Source organism: Phascolarctos cinereus, unplaced genomic scaffold, assembly GCF_003287225.1.
Source record: "Phascolarctos cinereus isolate Bilbo 61053 unplaced genomic scaffold, phaCin_HiC Scaffold_7;HRSCAF=346, whole genome shotgun sequence".
Taxonomy (NCBI): domain Eukaryota; kingdom Metazoa; phylum Chordata; class Mammalia; order Diprotodontia; family Phascolarctidae; genus Phascolarctos; species Phascolarctos cinereus.
Genome location: NW_027556180.1, coordinates 105,078,197 through 105,096,325, shown reverse-complemented (window position 1 = coordinate 105,096,325; position 18,129 = coordinate 105,078,197). Strand labels below are relative to the sequence as shown.

At 34.0% G+C, this 18,129-nt stretch overlaps 1 pseudogene; it reads left to right on the top strand.

Moving 5' to 3' along the window:
• The first annotated feature begins 515 nt into the window (after nucleotides 1-515).
• Nucleotides 516-1,040, top strand: LOC110212422 (cofilin-2-like; annotated as a pseudogene).
• Nucleotides 1,041-18,129: the final 17,089 nt, after the last annotated feature.

Below are 18,129 nucleotides of genomic sequence, written 5' to 3'. Positions count from 1 at the left end.
CCTAAACCATATTAAAAATATAGTTGGGAAATATTTAAGAAAATAAATATAATTACCATAAATATAGAAAATATGTGGTTTCCTAGATATATATATATATATATGTGGCCCACAGGGATCCTTATATGTGGTTTAGTGGCTCTGTTTCTAATTGAGTTTGACACCATTGACACTTGACATTTGACACCATTGACAATGACGAGTTCTTACCTATTTTCCTACTTCATCTCAATTCTCTAATATACTTTTTATGCTACAACTGAAATTAAGTGTAACAAGTGCTGACCAGGTTATTCTCTTCCTCTTTATCCCAAAAAGCTTTTAATTTTCAATGTAACTTAATAATTCTACATTTGAAATGCCCACACCCTCAAATTTCTTGTCAATATTTTTGTTTTTTCTTCCAAATCCTTTGTAACAAAACAATTTTGTAAGTCTCTCCTCTCTTCTTCTCCTCCTCCTCTAGCGCTACTGAGAAAGGATCTGCTTCCACAGCCTTTACCATCCCAGGAAACATGGCTTTTGGAGTAACTATCGATGATGAAGTAATCAATTTTTTAATGACATGAAAGTAAAAAAAACCCAACAACTTCTACACAATAGGAGATGAAAAAGAAATAAAACAGTTCTCTTCTATTTAAATGCTGACAAAAAACAAATAATTATAGAGGAAGCAAAGCAAATCTTAGTGGGTGATGTTGGTGAAACTGTAGAGGACTGCTACATATCTTTTGTGAAGTTCCTACCTGTGAATAATTGCCAACATGCTTTGTATGATGCCACAAATGAGAAAAAGGAGTCTGAGAAAGAATTGTTTTATTATTATTATTATTATTGTTATTATTATTATTATTATTGTTATCATTATTATTGTTGTTTGGGGCTCCTGAATGTCCACCTTTAAAAAGCAAGATGATTTCTGCTAGTTCTAAAGATGTCATTAAAAAGAATTTACAGGTATTAAAAAGGAGTGGCAAGTAAATGGCTTAGATGATAGTAAGGATCATTCAAAGCTTGGAGAGAAATTAGGAGGCAATTAGGAGGAAGACCTTTATAAAATGACAGTGAAGTATCATCTGGAAGTATCTTCCATTTTTTGCAGCTACATCAGTTGGAATAGTATCAGGTTTTTCTCATTTACCATACCTTCCCAGAAAACATAAAGAAGAAGAAGTCAGTAATTTAAGCAGCCTACCAGTGATTGCCATTTGACTGTTTCATCCTGGTATTTATATGTAGAACCCGAGGAATGCCTTCACATCACATTTTAGTCAAAACAAATGGCATTATATGTATCCCTTTCAGGACAAACATGAATATGGTAGTCATTCTGAATAGTTTAGAAAACTGCAAAGGGTTTAAGCTAATTGAATCAGCTTTTAAAGTAGGATCTACCTGTCAGATGTCAAACTTCATTCAGTATTACTTAGAGTTGCACTAGATTGCAGTTTCTAAAGTTCTTGTGCTTCCTACACCTAACCTGTATGCATATATATTATATATATATATATTATATATATAATATATATATATATATATATATATATAAACATATATATATATATATAAACATATATATATATAAACATATATATATATATACATAAACATATATATATATTTTCACACACTGAATATATACATCTATATCTACCTATATTCTATTTGTGTCATGTAAATATATGTGTAGGTAGATATCTGTATCTATATCTACATCTCTATAGATATCTATCCATCTATATATATTTACCCAAGACACAAGTAGTCAAATTCAGGCCAGGGAAAAAAGAAATATCCTAAATAGAGCAGTTTGATTTTTCTATATCTGTATTGATGAAGTCTAAAGGTTTGGGTTGCTACAACTCTAAGATCACGACACAGGCCCTGCCTGAATGAATTCAACTCAAATCTTCTTCCAGCCAGAGAAAAAGTTTATTAGAGTAAATCATACAGGCCAGACTCCTAAGGAATCTGAATATTGGTAACACCCATGGGGATAAGGGAGCATGGGAGAGTCTCAGGGTTTGAATGGGGCCCAGGGTGGATCTTTTATACACTGAAATAACTTTGGGTGGCCAGAGGAGGGGGCTGGGTAAGAATTGGGATTGGAAGGTCTGAGAGATTGAATAGACAATGGGAACAGATAATGAAGAGACCTGGAAGGTAGAAGTTTGAAAGGCATCTGCATAAGATCAAAAGGTGGGGCTAGGGCTTTCAAAGTTTAGATGAGGGCTGGGGCCTGTAGACAAATGGGAGCCAGATTTCCTTTGACACAAAGGGTGAAGATCTCTTGGGCCCACACACCATCATGTACTATTTATATTAAAGAGATATTTAATTGAGAAAGGAACACAAATCACAGATAAAACTGAATTAAACTTATTTCCTTTTTGAAAGAACTTCTAAACTGGTAGATTATAGTAAAATTAGAGATAAAATTTGCCTAAAGTTGAGCAAAGCATTTAACAAATAGCTCTTAATATTTTTGTAGAGAAGGAAAAAAGATATGTGCTAGTTGGAAATATAATCAGGTGGATTCAAAATATGAATTATTGGGCCCAAAGAAGAATAATCATTTGGTGTCTGTTTGGAACAAGATCTTCAGTGGAATGACCTGGAAATCTGTGCTTGGCCTTATGCTGCTTAACATTTTTATCAATGACTTGGGTGAGGGGATTGATGATGTACTCTCACATTTGTAGTTGAGAAGCAGCTGAAAAGTATAGCTAACATACTGAGAAAGTCAAGATTCAAAAAAGATCTCAACATTCAACTGTTAGGCTTCAACCAGATATACATTTTTTTAAAAGAGGATTTTAATTTAAAATTTCAAACTTTTGCTGGTATTTTCTGTGACAAAATCAGTCACCTAATAACTTACTTCCCTTAGTGATAATTTTGTCTTTCAAAAGGTAGAGAAAACAATTATCAGAAAGTCTATTCTTTACTTAATTATTGCTAAGAGGGAGGTATTGTCTGCTAGATTGAAAGTGATTAGAACTTTGGGGAGAAGAGGAGAGAACACCACATTAAAGCGTGTATGAGAGAGGAAATGGGAAATCTGAATTATATTGCAGATTTGGGAAAGCAGATATCAAAAAAAGTTCAGGGTAAAAATAGGTAGAACCCCATAGAATAAAATGTTTCAGGGAAAGTCAGCTCTTGGGGGGAAGGGATCTTCAGGAATATAATTCTGAAGAAACAAAAAAACCCAACAAAAACAAACAAACAATACCCAGGAGGAAGAAATAAGATTTATTTGGAGAGAATGATGTGGAAGCATAAGGATCTTACGAAACAATGTAGATTTTAAAAAAAAAGTACAGAAAAGCAAAGCAAGGCCAAGTAATGGAAACTGGATATAAGATCATTCAACAGTCATGCAAAAATTTTTGTTAGAAAAGCAGAATGAGCTGAGCATGGTGAGGGAAACTAATGACAATGAAAAGTGAGAAAACAGAATCAAAAAGGAATAAGACCATTGCTTGTAGTGGATGGGATAACTTGTAATAAAGAGAACTCAACATTTCTTTTGTACTTTCTCTATAAGGGATAATAGCCTTTTCATCAAAATTAACAATGCAAATGGCTAACAAGTCAATACCCAAGATAAGTAAGAAGGTAACAGAGCTATCGCTGATTCATTCTAATCAACTGCTCCAGATGAACTACACCACAGGTCTGAAAGTACTATCATATGATATTGCTGAGACCCTGTCTCTGATACTGGAAAGATCATAAAAACCACTAGAGGTAACATAACATAACATTGGAGAAGGAAAAATGCTATCCTGATTAAAAAAAAAAAAAGAGGACATAGTAGTGCATTTGTAATCCTTGCTGCTGAGGCTGGAGGATCACTTGTGCTTGGGGATTTTGAGCTGCAGTACCCTATACAAATAAGGAGTACACACTAAATCTGCAACCAGCATGAGTCCTCAAGAGCAGAGGGCCATGAGACTATTTTGGTGCTTCTACTTTTCTGCACATTATACTAAAAGGCTATGTAGTACTTAATCTAATTAAGCAATTGTACATTTGGAAGTCTATGCATTCAAATTTCTCATTCTTTTTATCTTCTAAGTTCTTTGCAATCAAACAATTTTAATTTTTTTTATTTCTATTGGGAGAAATATGTGTGCAATAATTTTTATTACTAATAATATTGAACAAGTAGCAATGACTTTTAAAAGTGTTTGTGAAATAATGACTTCAAAGAGAATGAAAAAGAAACAACCCAGGTTGGAAATAAAGAAGGTCAAAGCTCCCAAGCTGATCAGCAATAAGATTGGCCACTGAACTTCCAGCCTGGATGAGAGAAGGTAACCCAGTATCAAAAAAGAAAAGAAAAAGTGAACAGTGTGAAAATTGTACATCAATTTTCTTTGACTGTAATTAAAGTTCTAGAATAAATCATTCAAAATATAGTTGTGGTTTAATTAAGAATTGGTGCTATTAGACCATTCTTATTTCTTTGATAGAATTGCAAAAAATATAAAATATGAGGGATGCCATGGATATACATTTCATTGATTTAAATAAAATATACAATATATTTAATAAAATATATAAATATAAATTTGATAAAAATACAAAATATAAAAATGTCAAATAAATTATTTTTAATTATTCATGTGGAGAAGGTGGAGAGACATGAATTAGGTGCCAATTCAATGAGAACTAATTGAATAGTCAGATTGAAAGAATGTTTTTTAATCATTTAATATCAATGTGAACAGAGATAGCCAGCATCCAGTTGAGTATCACAGTGATCTGTGCTTGGTCCTGTGCTGTTTGTGTCACTGATTTAGATAAAGGCATTGATAATGGATATATGTCACAAATACTGGAGAGATAGCTTGATACCTTTGGATGACAGAAGTAGGATACACAAAGATCTTGACAGACTAAAATATTTGGCTGAATATAACAACAAAAAAAAGGTAAAATAATAGTGGTGAATTCTTGGGCACTAGTTGGCACAAGGGATAGAATGCAGCCCATTCTTCTTGTATAAAACTCTAATGATTAGGAATTTTTCTTCTTTCAAACATAAATTGGTTTTCTTGTAACTTTTCCCATTATTCCTGATATGTCCTCTAGGTTAAAAAAGCTTAAGTCTAATATGCCTTTCATGTCACAGTCTTTCAACTCCTTAAATATTCCTATCATGACTCTATGAAACATTCTCTTCTGAAAATAAAACATCATGTTTCATCAAATGATATTCATAAGAAATGACTTCAAGATTCTTCACTCTATTAATTGCCTTTCTTTCTCTGAATTCTTTCCACTTTGATATCTTCCCCAAAACATGTCATCTGAAGTTTAGCATGATGGATAAGACAATGAGATGATCATCTCCTTATTCTTGGAGGCTATACCTCTCAACACAACCCAAGGTCCAATTAGTTTTTCTTGGTTAGTATATCAAATTGTTAACTCGTATGTAAGTTGCAATCCATTGAAACCACAGACATAATATATAACTGCTGTTTAAATGGGTTTTTTTTTGTCACCTTACCATTGTGAAGTTACCCATTCTATTTTGGAACAACATTGCAACAGTCACTTGTTCCTGCATCATCCTTTGGGGAGCAAATAGAATAAATTTAATCTGGTCCCTCTTTAGCATGACAGACCTTCAAATCATTAACAATTGTTATCATATCCCTATCCCCACCACAACTAATATTTTCTCTTATCATATACATATACATACATATATATGTGTGTGTGTGTGTGTATGTATATACATATGTATGTATATGTATATGTATACATACATATGTATATGTATATATGTACATGTATATATATGTATGTATACATGTATGCATGTATTGGTGACATATATATACACACATATATGGCTATATGTGTGTATATACATAGATATAGACATATATATGTCTATGTATATATGTATGTACATATATATATATGTATGTATGTACGTATGTATGTATGTATGTATGTATGTATGTATGTATGTATGTATGTATGTATTGGCTACCACAACACATTTTTGAGTCATGTTGCGTTTATAGTCCATTAAAATTCCCAGATGTTTTTTACTATCAACTACTGTCTACCTTATGCCTCCCTCATCTCATACTTATGGAGGGTTTTTTTTTTTGCTTGTTTGTTTTGGTTTGTTTTGCTTTTTGGTATTCAAGTGCAAGAGTTCATATTTTGCTATTGTTCAGTTGTTTTGATTGTGTCCAATTATTTCTAAAATGATTTGGGATCCAAATTGGTGTCCAAGTCTTTGTGACTCCATTTGGGATTTTCATGGCAGAAATACTGCAGTGGTTTGCCATTTCTTCTCCAGCTCATTTTACAGATAAGGAACTGAGGCAAATAGGGTTAAATGACTTGTCCAGGGTCACCAGCTAGAAAGTGTCTGAGGTTAAATTTGAACTCACAAAGATGTATCTTCCTGACTGCAGGCCCAGCACTCTATCCCTTGTGCCAACTAGTGCCCAAGAATTCACCACTATTATTTTCCTTTTTTTTTTTTTTGTTAGATTCAGCCAAACATTTTAACCTGTCAAGATCTTCGTGGATCCTACTTCTGCCATCCAAAGGTATCAAGCTATCTCTCCAATATTTGTGACATATACCCATTATCAATGCCTTTATCTAAATCAGTGACACAAACAGCACAGGACCAAACACAGATCACTGTGATAATCAACTGGAAGCTGGCTATCTCTGTTCACATTGACATTAAATGATTAAAAAAAACATTCTTTTAATCTGACTATTCAATTAGTTCTCATTGAATTGACACCTAATTCATGCCATTATTTCACAAACACTTTTAAAAGTCATTGCTACCTGTTTAATATTAATAGTAATAAAAATTATTGCAGACGTATTTCTCCCTATTGAAGTAAAAAAAAACAACTAATAAAATTATTTTGTTGCAAAGAATTTAGAAAATAAAGAAATGGGAAATTTGAATGCATAGACTATTCCAAATGTACAATTGCTTAATTAGATTGAGTATTACATAGTTCCCCGTGTTTGGAAATTTTCAAACAATGACTCACTACTTGTTGCATATATTATAAGGGCATTGATTTTTCAGATAATTTTTCATACTCCAATCCAATGTGTTGTAAGTCTATTTAATTTTTGAAATATCTCTTGAATTTGCCTTCCTCTCATCTCTTCTTTTACAACACCATCTGGATTATTGCAACAGCCTGTTGATGAGTCTGCTTGCCTAACGTCTTTTCCCCTTTCCAGAGCGTTGTTTAAGAAGCTTGCTAAGGGTTCATATGCTTAAAATCTAGCCACTGCTTAGATTCTTACAATCTAGGTAATAGCTCACTAATGTTCAGACTCCTTAAGAGTCTGCCCAATATGACAGATGTTCTAATAAACCTTGTCTTTGTCTGAAAGAAGGCTAGGGTCAAATTTTTTTGGGTGGAACTATGTGTTCTGATTTTGGGGTCCCAGCACCCCTAAACCACTAAACCTCATCATTTTGGTGGCCTGTACAGGGAAACTGCCTAACTCCAAGTTCTTCTCCAGCCAAGACTGGAAGGTAAGTAAGCCTCCCCCCCATTTCTTTCTTGGGGTCACTCTCCAAGCGCCAAGGCTTGGAGTGCTTTTTAGGCAGACAGTTACAAAGCTGTCTCCCACTCAGCCTGGTGCTCTCAAGGCTCTCAGTCCACTGTGTCAGTTCAAGGCCATGGAACTGAATATAACTTTCACAGCACAGGCACAAAGACAGAAGCCCTATCCAGAAGTGTATGTCCAATTCTGTCAGCTCTCTTGGTGCTAGGGAATTGGGGAAAACTGCAGTTGCTTTTTGGTTCCCTGAGGCTTACTTACTCCCTTCTCCCTACACCGCTGAATTCTCCTTCATAGAGATTACAGGGAAAAGCTAAAAATATCTTGGCAGATTCTGGAGGTTTGTGATGATCATTAAGGAGTTTTGAAACACTTTCTTACAATCCTGGTCACTCTCTTCCCTTGAGTCAAAAGGGTATCTGTTAATCCCTCTCATAGGAGAAGAGAGTTTCACCCTTCCCCCACACCTTTAATTTTGATTTTGCCCTCCCCAACCTGGGGAAAAGAAGGAGGGGGGAGGGGCAGCAGCTATGGCATGGGCCCCACTGGCAAGGGTCTTGGGCCGTAGGGCAATCTTTGCCTGGAAGCATCACCCAGGGTCTGCATATCCTGCTCAAGGTAAAGAAACTAGCCTCCAAACTTGGGTAAGCACGCTCTTTTTAAAGTTGTAGTTTTAACTGTTAATGGTGAGATATTGGTTCTCTGTGTAAAGTAATTTGGAAATGCATTTAACAAAACTGAAGCCACCTGATTGGTAATGGGTTTGTTTCAAGTTTCAAATTGGTGAACTTTTTGTATCAGTTTTATCAAGCAACTTTTCATAATTTGGTTACCACTAAAATAATTTGTCTATTGTTGATTATTGTTTTAATGTGTAAACTGGCCAAAAAGCTTTTTTGGGTTATGTATGGCTTGCTGAGAATTTGCAAGTGTATAGAAATCTCTAATGATTGGCTTTTTACACCAGGACAAATTTAAGTTTGAGATGTAAATCCTGGAAAATTTTTTCCTAAACTGTGATTAGTGAAACTTGCTGTTTGAGGTAAAAGCTCATAGGATTTTATTTTGAGTTGTCTGATGGATCATAATAATCCATCAATACTCAATAATCCACCATCTGAGAGAAATGCCACAGGCCACTCAGAGAATATGATACTCAGCATTGGGAAAAGCTGAGAGAACAATTTTAGCCTCAGTCTAAGATGGGATCCTTCTGGCTTAGTTTCCCCATTATGTTCCTTTGAAAAGGAATGTTACTCATCTGGCTATTCCTGAGTCTGGCTACGAGATGGATTTGATACTGCATGGTTGGAAAACTGAATTATCTAAATCCAAACAAAGTTACTGATGTTTTATCCTGTCATATCCAGGTGCTGCAGTCTTTCATATCAGATTAGTGTCGTCCAGACTACAGGCCATTCACCTACAGTTGATAGTAAACAACAAGTACCAGCCAATGTCCCCCAACCCCATTGTTCCGTGGATGCAGCCTGTGCTCACTTCCAGTCAACCTCCTCTTTGGAACCACCTGGAGGCAGTGACAGCTCTATTTCCCTTGCCAGCAAGAAGCAGTTTACCCCTTTACCTTTACCCCTTACCCCAAAAGAATTTGGTTCCCATTTGTTTGAGGGGGGAATGATGAGGAAGGGATCTAGACCCCAAAAAGGAAAACCCTGGACTTTCCCACATGGCCAAATCTCTTGATGGTTCACCTGAGGCCATAATCCCATCAGCTGCCTTTCACTGTGGCTACACCCAATCTCCCAATTCTCTGCTACCCTTAACCTAAGTTAGCCCTCCATTGTTTTACCTCCCTGTAGCTCTGGACCACTTCCCACCTTTAATCTTAGCTATGCTCCATTCTCCCTTGGCCAAGTGGTGCAGTCCCTGGCATTCTATTACCTCAGAGTCCCTGCAAACTATTGGCCACTCCTACATCCATCCCAGGATCTTTCTTCAACCATCTTGTCTCCATTAAGATGCTCAGATTCTTAAAATCTAGCCACTCCTCAGATTCTTAAAATCTAGCCACTGCTCAGATTCTAGCCAAAAGCTCATTAATGTTCAGACTCCTTAAGAGTCTGCCCAATATGACAGATGTTCTAAAAAACCTTGTTTTTGGCTGAAGAAAAGAAAGAAAAGAAAAGAATCTTGCTAAGAAAGTCATTTAGAGATGAGTTGTCAATCTGCATTAATGTAAGGGTTTTCCACCTAGAGAAGTCCCCAAACTGATAAACAGAAGTACACACACACACACGCAGACACACACACACACACACACACCTCATTAGTTATATCTTTGATCAAATAAGTAAAGTTTTGATTCATTAATATAGTTTATTCATTTTATGGCATAATGTAATAAACATTTATGAAGTGCCACTATGTTCTAGGAATTTGGTTAAATATTGGAAATACAAATGACAAAATGAAATAATGTTCTTTCCTTCAAGGAACTCTCAATCTATTGGGGAAAGCGAAACAAAAAAGAAAGATAAAAAAATGGACAGGGGAGGAGAATCTTGTTCACTGGATTTGAAACCATGCAGAGCTGCATATGGAAAGTGCAGTGGGCTGCAAAATAGGTTCTGCCTCTATAAAGAAAAGCTTTGGGTGAAGTTTAGTGCTGTAGCCTATTCACTCATATGGAAGAGTAGTCTGTGGAAGATGGGAACAGGCTGAGTATGTCCAAGGCTGAAATAAACAGCATAACGAGGAGATTTCTGGTGATTAGCATATCTTAAGAGAGGCATCCTTTCTTACCATTGAGACCATGATTTTGTTTATAAACTAGAAGTAAATAGAATCCTGTTTTGAAGCATATCTTTTTTTTTTCACCATCATTATAAATAAAAGAACATAATTCTTATGTCACCAAATAATGGGAAACATTATGTAGCTAGTTAGAAAATGTGATGGTGAGATAAAATGTTAGTAGAATCTTATAAAATCTCACCAGAAATTAACTCAGGCTTCTAAAAACAATGATTGTCATAAGTTTCTCTGATCAAGGCACTGTCCTTTAAATTGATTTGAAGAATATCCCAGAAGACACAATTTTGTGAAGAATCTGGCAAATATTTAATTCCCTGAGGTCTTAAATTGAAATGAAAGTTGAAATGAAAAGAAATAAATATATTTCTTACTGACAAAAATAAAATCATGTATTTTCCCTGAAAATAAGCTGGTTTCAAATAGATACATACATACATACAGACAGACAGACTGACATAGATACATAGATAGCCTGGACTTATGCTTTCCTTGGTGTAGGGAACTCCCAGAAAAATAAATTCCTTCTATTATTGCAGATTAGCACTATCTCTACACTTTATGACTCTTAGAGAGTTCACTACATTACTGAATGATTTGCACTGAGTCACCAAAAAGCAATATGTGTCAGAGATGAGACTTTAACCTATGACTTCCTGGCTCCAAGGCTAAATTTCTTTGTCATTCTTTATCTGGATTTAAATAAACTATCCAATTTATTAAAATATGATTCCTACAGGAAATAAAAGCAAAGTAATCTTAATTTAGAAATAATACATTATCAAATATTCAATCAAGTATTTGCTTTTACATTTCCTAATCACATCAACTTTGAGGAAAGTAGTACAAGTATTGATATCCCAATTTATTCATGAAGCAACTGAGGCTTATGCTTAAGATCACACAGATATTACACAAAATAATTCAGATTTGATTCCTGTTCTTCTGAGTCCATGTTCTATAATTTTTTAACATTCAATTATTTTTCTCCAATTACATATAAAAACAATCTTTTAACATTCATTTTTTTTAATTTGAGTTCCAAGTTCTCTTCCCTCCCTCTGTGCCCCTACTCAATGTAAAAGCAAACATTTTGACACATACATATTCAGTCATGCAAAACATATTTACATATTAGTCATGTCCACATTAGTCCCCCCCAAAAAAAAGAAAAAGAAAGTAGAAAACAAAACAAAACTGTGCATCCATCTACAATCAGATTCCATCATTTCTTACTCTGTCAGTTGATAGTATTTTTCATCATAAATACTGTGTAACTGTTTTGAAACTTTGTATTGCTGAAATAGGCCATTCACAATTGATCATCATACAATATTGCTGTCACTGTATACAAAGTTCTCTTGATTCTGCTCACTTGACTTTGCATTCATCTATGTGTGTATTTTAGGTTTTCATTAAAGCATCCTGGTCATCATTTCTCATAGCACAATAGTATTCCATCACAATCTTTTTTTTTTAATCTATATAGGATACAGACTTAATGGTGGTATTTCTGCTTCAAAAGCTATGCACAGTTTTATAGCCCTTTGAGTATAGTTCCAAATTATTGTCCAGAGTGGTTAAATCCATTGCTAATTCCACCAACAGCATACTGGGGATGCAATTTTCCCACAACCACTCCAAATTTTATTATTTTCCTTTTTTTTTTATCCTATTAGCCAATCTGACAGTTATGAGTTAGTACCTCATAGTTATTTTTATTTGAATTTCTCTAACAATACTGATTTAAGGCATTTTTCATATAACTATTGATAGCTTTAATTTCTTCATCTGAAAACCTCCTGTTCATATCATTTGACCATTTATCAATTGAGGGATGAGTTGTATTTTTATAAATTTGACTCAATTCTCTATATATTTGAGAAATAAAGTATTAGATACTTGTAAAATTTCTGGCAGTTTTCTGCTTTCCTTCTAATTTTGTTTGCAACATTTTTTTTTCCCCTGTGAGTGTGTGAAAAAAAAACTTTTTAAAAAAATTTTATATAATTAAAATTATCCATTTTGCATTTTTAATGTTCTCTGTGTCTTCTTTGATTTTAAATTCTTTATCCATATCATAACAGGTAAACTATTCCGTTCTCTCCTAATTTGCTTTATGTCTGAATGATATACTCATTTTAACCTTCTTTTGGTACATAGTGGGAACTGTTGGTCTATTACTACTTTCTGTCATATTGCTTTCTAGTTTTCCCAACATTTTTTATTAAAATAATGAGTTTCCCCCTGAAAAGTGTGGATCTTTGGGTTTATCATACATTAAATTACTATGATCATTTGTTATAGTATATTGTGTACCTAAACTATTCCACTGATCCATCGCTCTATTTCTTAACCAGTATTAGATTGTTTTAATAATTACTGCTTTATAATACAATTTTTTGATCTGCTATGTCTAGGCCATCTTCCTTCACATTATTTTTTATTGATTCACTTGATATTCTTGACCTTTTTGTTCTTCCAGATTAATTTGATTATGTTTTCTACTTCTATAAAATAATTTTTGCTAGCTTGATTGGTATGGCACTAAATAAATAGATTAACTTTGTTAGAATTGTCATCTTTATTATATTGCCTTAGTCTACCAATGAGCAATTAATATTTTTTCCAGTTGTTAAATCTGACTTTATTTTTGTGAAAAGTATATTGTAATTGTATTCATATAGTTCCTACATTTGTCTTAGCTGGTAGACTCACAAGTATTTCGTATTGTTCATAGCTATTTTAAATGAAATATCTCTTTCTGTCTCTTACTGCTGGAATTTGTTGGTAATATTTAAAAATGCTAATGATTTCTGTGGGTTTTATTTATGTCCTTCAACTTTGCTAATGTTATAATTATTTCAACTAGTTTTTTTAGTTGATTCTCTAGAATTCTCTATTATCAAATCATCTGTAATTAGTGATACTTTTGTTTGCTCATTGCCTATTCTAATTCTTTCAAGTTCTTTTTCTTGTCTTATTTCTATAGCTACCATTCTAGTACAATATGGAATAATAGTGGAGATAATGGACATCCTTGCTTCACCCATGATTTTATTGGGAAGGCTTCTAGCTTATTCACATTATATATAATACTTGCTGGTAGTTTTAGATAGGTATTACTTAACATTTTAAGGAAAACTCCATTTATTCCTATACTGTCTATTGTTTTAATAAGAATAGGCATTGAATTTTGTCGAAGGCTTTTTTTGAGTTTACTGAGATAATCATATGACTTCTATTTATTTTCTTATTGATGTGGTCAGTTATGCTGATAGTTTTCCTAATACTGAACCAGACCTGAATTCATCATATAAATTCCACGTTGTCTTACTGTGATATATTGCTGTAATCTCCTTGATAGTATTTTATTTAATTTTTGCATCAATATTCATTAAGGTAATTGTTCTATAGTGTTTTTTTTTCCCTCTGTTTGTACTCTTCCTGGTTTAGGTATGACCACTATATTTGAGTCATAATAGGAATTTGGTAGGACTCTTCTTTGCCTGGTTTTGCAAATAGTTTATATTGTACTGAAATTAATTGCTCTTTAAATGTTTGATAGAATTTTCTTGTGAATCCATCTGGCCCTGGGGATTTTTTTTCCTTAGTGAGGTCATTGGTGACTTGTTCAGCTTATTTTTCTAAGATTGGGTTATTAAATATTTTATTTATTCTAATGTTAATCTGGACAAATCATATATTTTTGTAAATATTTATCCATTTCACTCATTGGGATATTGTAGGATTCTGGGTTTTAATCCATTCTGTTAACCACTTTGTTTTATGGGTGGTTTCATTCCATTCATATTTACAGTTCTGATAACTCAATGTGTATTTTCTTCTCATATTTTTAACTTGTTTATTCTCTCTCTCTCTCTCTCTCTCTCTCTCTCTCTCTCTCTCTCTCTCTCTCTCTGTCTTACACACACACACACACACACCACACACACACACACACACTCTTATGTTTCACCCTGTCCCTCCTCACAAGTGTTTTACTTCTGACCACTGCCTCAATCAATTTTTCTCCCTTTTATCAGTCAACAATTTCTATTATCCACATCCCTTTTCATTTCCCAATAGGGTAAGGTAGATTTCTATATGTAACTGAGGGTGTATTAACATACACCCTCTTTAAATCTTTAAATTCTCTCTTTAAATCAATTCTGAAGAAAATAAGATTCAAGAGGTAGCTAGGTGGTGCAGTGGATAGAGCACTCACCCCAGAGTCAGGCAGACCTGAGTTCAAATCTAGCCTTGGACACATAATACTCATTAGCCTGTGTGACTCTGGGCAACTCACTTAACCCCAATTGCTTAACTAAAATAATAATAATAATAAAATTCAAGTGCTGCCATCCAGCTCCCTGTCTTCTCCTTCACTGTTATGGGTCTATCATGACTCTATGTGAGACAATTTACCCCATTCTTTCTCTCCCTTCCCTCTTCTCTGAGTGGAATTGTCTCTCACCACCACCACCCCCCTTTCTTTTGGCCACCATACCAGCATAGTCAAATCACACCTGCACCCTCTGTCTACATATATACTTTCTAATTGCCCTTATAATGATAAAATTCTTGAGTCACAAATATCATCTTGCCATGTAGGAATATAAGTAATTTAACCTTTTTAAGTCTTAATTTTTTTTTTCTTTTCTAATTTCTCATTTACCTTTTTATGTTTCTCTTGCGTCTTGTATTTGAAGACCATTTTAAAAAATTCAGCTCTGTTTTTTAAGTTAGAAATAATTGAAAGTTATCTTTTGCATTAAATATCCATTTTTCCCACTAAAGGATTATACTCAGTTTTAATGGATAGGTAATTCTTGGTTTTATTCCTAGCTCCTTTGCTTTCTGAAATATCATATCCCAAGCCTTCCAGTTCATAAAGTAGCAGCTGCTAAATCCTATTTAATACTCATTGTGGCTCCATGATACTTGTTTTTTTTTCCCCCTGATTTCTGCCAGTAGTTTCTTTTTAAACTGGGGAGATCTGGAGTTTGACTATGACATTCCTGGGAGTTTTCATTTTGGCATCTTTTGCAGGTTGTGATTAGTGGATTCTTTCAATTTATATTTTGCCCTCTGATTCTAGGATATAAGGACAGTTTTTTTTGATACTTTCTTGAAATACTTATCACAAGAATAATACATTATGACCAGGTAGGATTTATAGCAGGAATGCAGGGTTGGTTCAATATTAGGAAAACTATCAGTATAATTGAGCATATCAACAACAAGGACCAACAGAAACCACATGACCATCTCAATAGATGTGGAAAAAGCTTTGGACAAAATACAACAACACCCATTACTATTAAAAACACTGGAGAACATAGGTATAAATCGACTCTTCCTTAAAATAATAAGTAGCATCTACCTAAAACTTTCAGCAAGCATCATATGTAACAGGGACAAGCAAAAAGCATTTCCAATAAGATCAGGGGTGAAACAAGGATGTTCATTATCACCACTGTTGTTCAATATCATACTGGAAATGTTAGCTTTAGTGATAACAGAAGAAAAAGAAATTGTAGGAATTGGAATAGGCAAAGAAGAAACAAAGCTGTCATTCTTTCCAGATGATGTGATGATATACTTAGAGAATCCTAAATAATCAAGTAAAAAACTACTTGAAATAATAAACAACTTTAGGAAAGTTGCAGGCTATAATATAAAGCCACATAAATCATTGGCATTTTTGTGTATTACCACCAAAGTCCAATAGCAAGAGATGGAAAGAGAAATTACATTTAAACGTACCTTAGACATTATAAAATATTTCAGAGTCTACCTACCGAAACAAACACAGGAACTACATGAACACAGTTACAAAACACTTTTCATACAAATAAAGTTAGATCTAAATAATTGGAAAAATGTCAGTTGCTCATGGGTAGGCTGAGCTAATATAATAAAAATGATGATTCTATCTAAGCTAATTTACCTATTCAGTGCCATACCAATCAAATTACCAAAAAAATTATTTTATAGAGTTAGAAAAAAATAAGAAGAAGATTCATTTGGAAGAACAAAAGGTTCAGAATATCAAGGGAACTAATGTAAAGAAATGCAAGGGAAAGTGGCTTAACCATTCTGGATCTTAAATTGTATTATAAAGCAGCAGTCATCAACACTGCTTGGTACTGGCTAAGAAATAGAGTGGTGGATCAGTGGAATAGGTTAAGTATGCACAGTAGTCAATAATTACAGTAATCTATTATTTGATAAACCCAAAGACCCCACCTTCTGTGATAAGAACTCACTCTTTGACAGAAACTGTTCGGAAAACTGGAAAAGAGTATGGTAGAAACTAGGCATAGATCAAAATCTCACACCATACACCAAAATAAAGTCAAAATGGGTTCATCATTTAGATATAAAGTCTGACACTGCAAGCAAACTGGGAGAGGAAGGAATAGTTTACCTATCAGATTTATGGAGAAGAGAAGAATTCATGACCAAACAGGAGAGAGAGAACATTACAAAAAGCAAAATGGATATCTTTGATTACATTAAATTGAAAAGCTTTTGCACAAATAAAGCCAATGTGACCAAGATTAGAAGGAAAGTAGAAAATTTGGAAAGCATTTTTACAACCAGTCTCTCTGATGAGGGCTTCATTTCTAAAATATATAGAGAATTAAGTCAAATTTTTAAGAATAGAAGTCATTCCTCAATAGATAAATGGTCAAAGGATATGAACAGACAGTTCTCAGATGAAGAAATTAAAGCCATCTATAGTCACATGAAAAAATATTCTAAATCACTATTGATTAGAAAAATGCAAATCAAAACAACTCTGAGGTACCACATCACACCTATCAGATTGGTCAACATGACAAAACTGGAAAATAATAAATGTTGGAGAAGATGTGGGAAGATTGGAACACTAATGCATTGTTGGCGGAGTTGTGAAATGACCCAAACATTTTGAACAGCAATTTGGAACTATGCCCAAAGAGCTATAAAAATGTGCATACTCTTTGACGCAGCAATAGCACTTCTAGAGCTATATCCCAGAGAGATGATACAAATGGGAAAAGGACCCACATGTACAAAAATATTTATAGCAGTTCTTTTTGTGGTGGCAAAGAATTGGACATTGAAAGGATGCCCATCAGTTGGGGAATGCCTGAAGAAGTTGTGGTATATGAATTTAATGGAATACTGTTGTGCTATAAGAAATGATGAACAGACTGACTTCAGAAACACTTGGAAAGACTTGTATGGTCTGATGCTGAGTGAAGTGAGCAGAGCCAGGAGAGCCTTGTATACAATAACAGCCATGCTGTGCGATGACTAACATTGATAAACTTAACCTTTCTCAGCAACATAAGGATCTAAAATATCTCTAAAGGCATCGTGATGGAAAATGCTATTCACAAAGAAGAAAGAACTATGGAGTTTGAATGCAGATGGAAGCATACTATTTGCCATTTTTTTCTTCTGTTGTGTTTTGTTTACTCCTTCTGGTGATTTCTCCCATTGGTTCTAATTCTTACAAAACAATCTTAAGAAACCAGAAACATAGAAGAAAGCCACTGAACAGAGAGTCAAAAACATTTTGTAAAGGGAAGAAGAATAGGAAAATACAAAAAGTTTAAAAAAATAAAACACACTGGATTAAAAAAAAAAGTTTGCCTAAATCCTCTTGGCTGCAAAGCCAACTTCCTATGTGGTATGCCATGTAGAAGAGATAGTCCTTGAATCTTTCCATGCTTTTGACCACTCTCTAAGAGCATACATTACAGAGATGGTGCT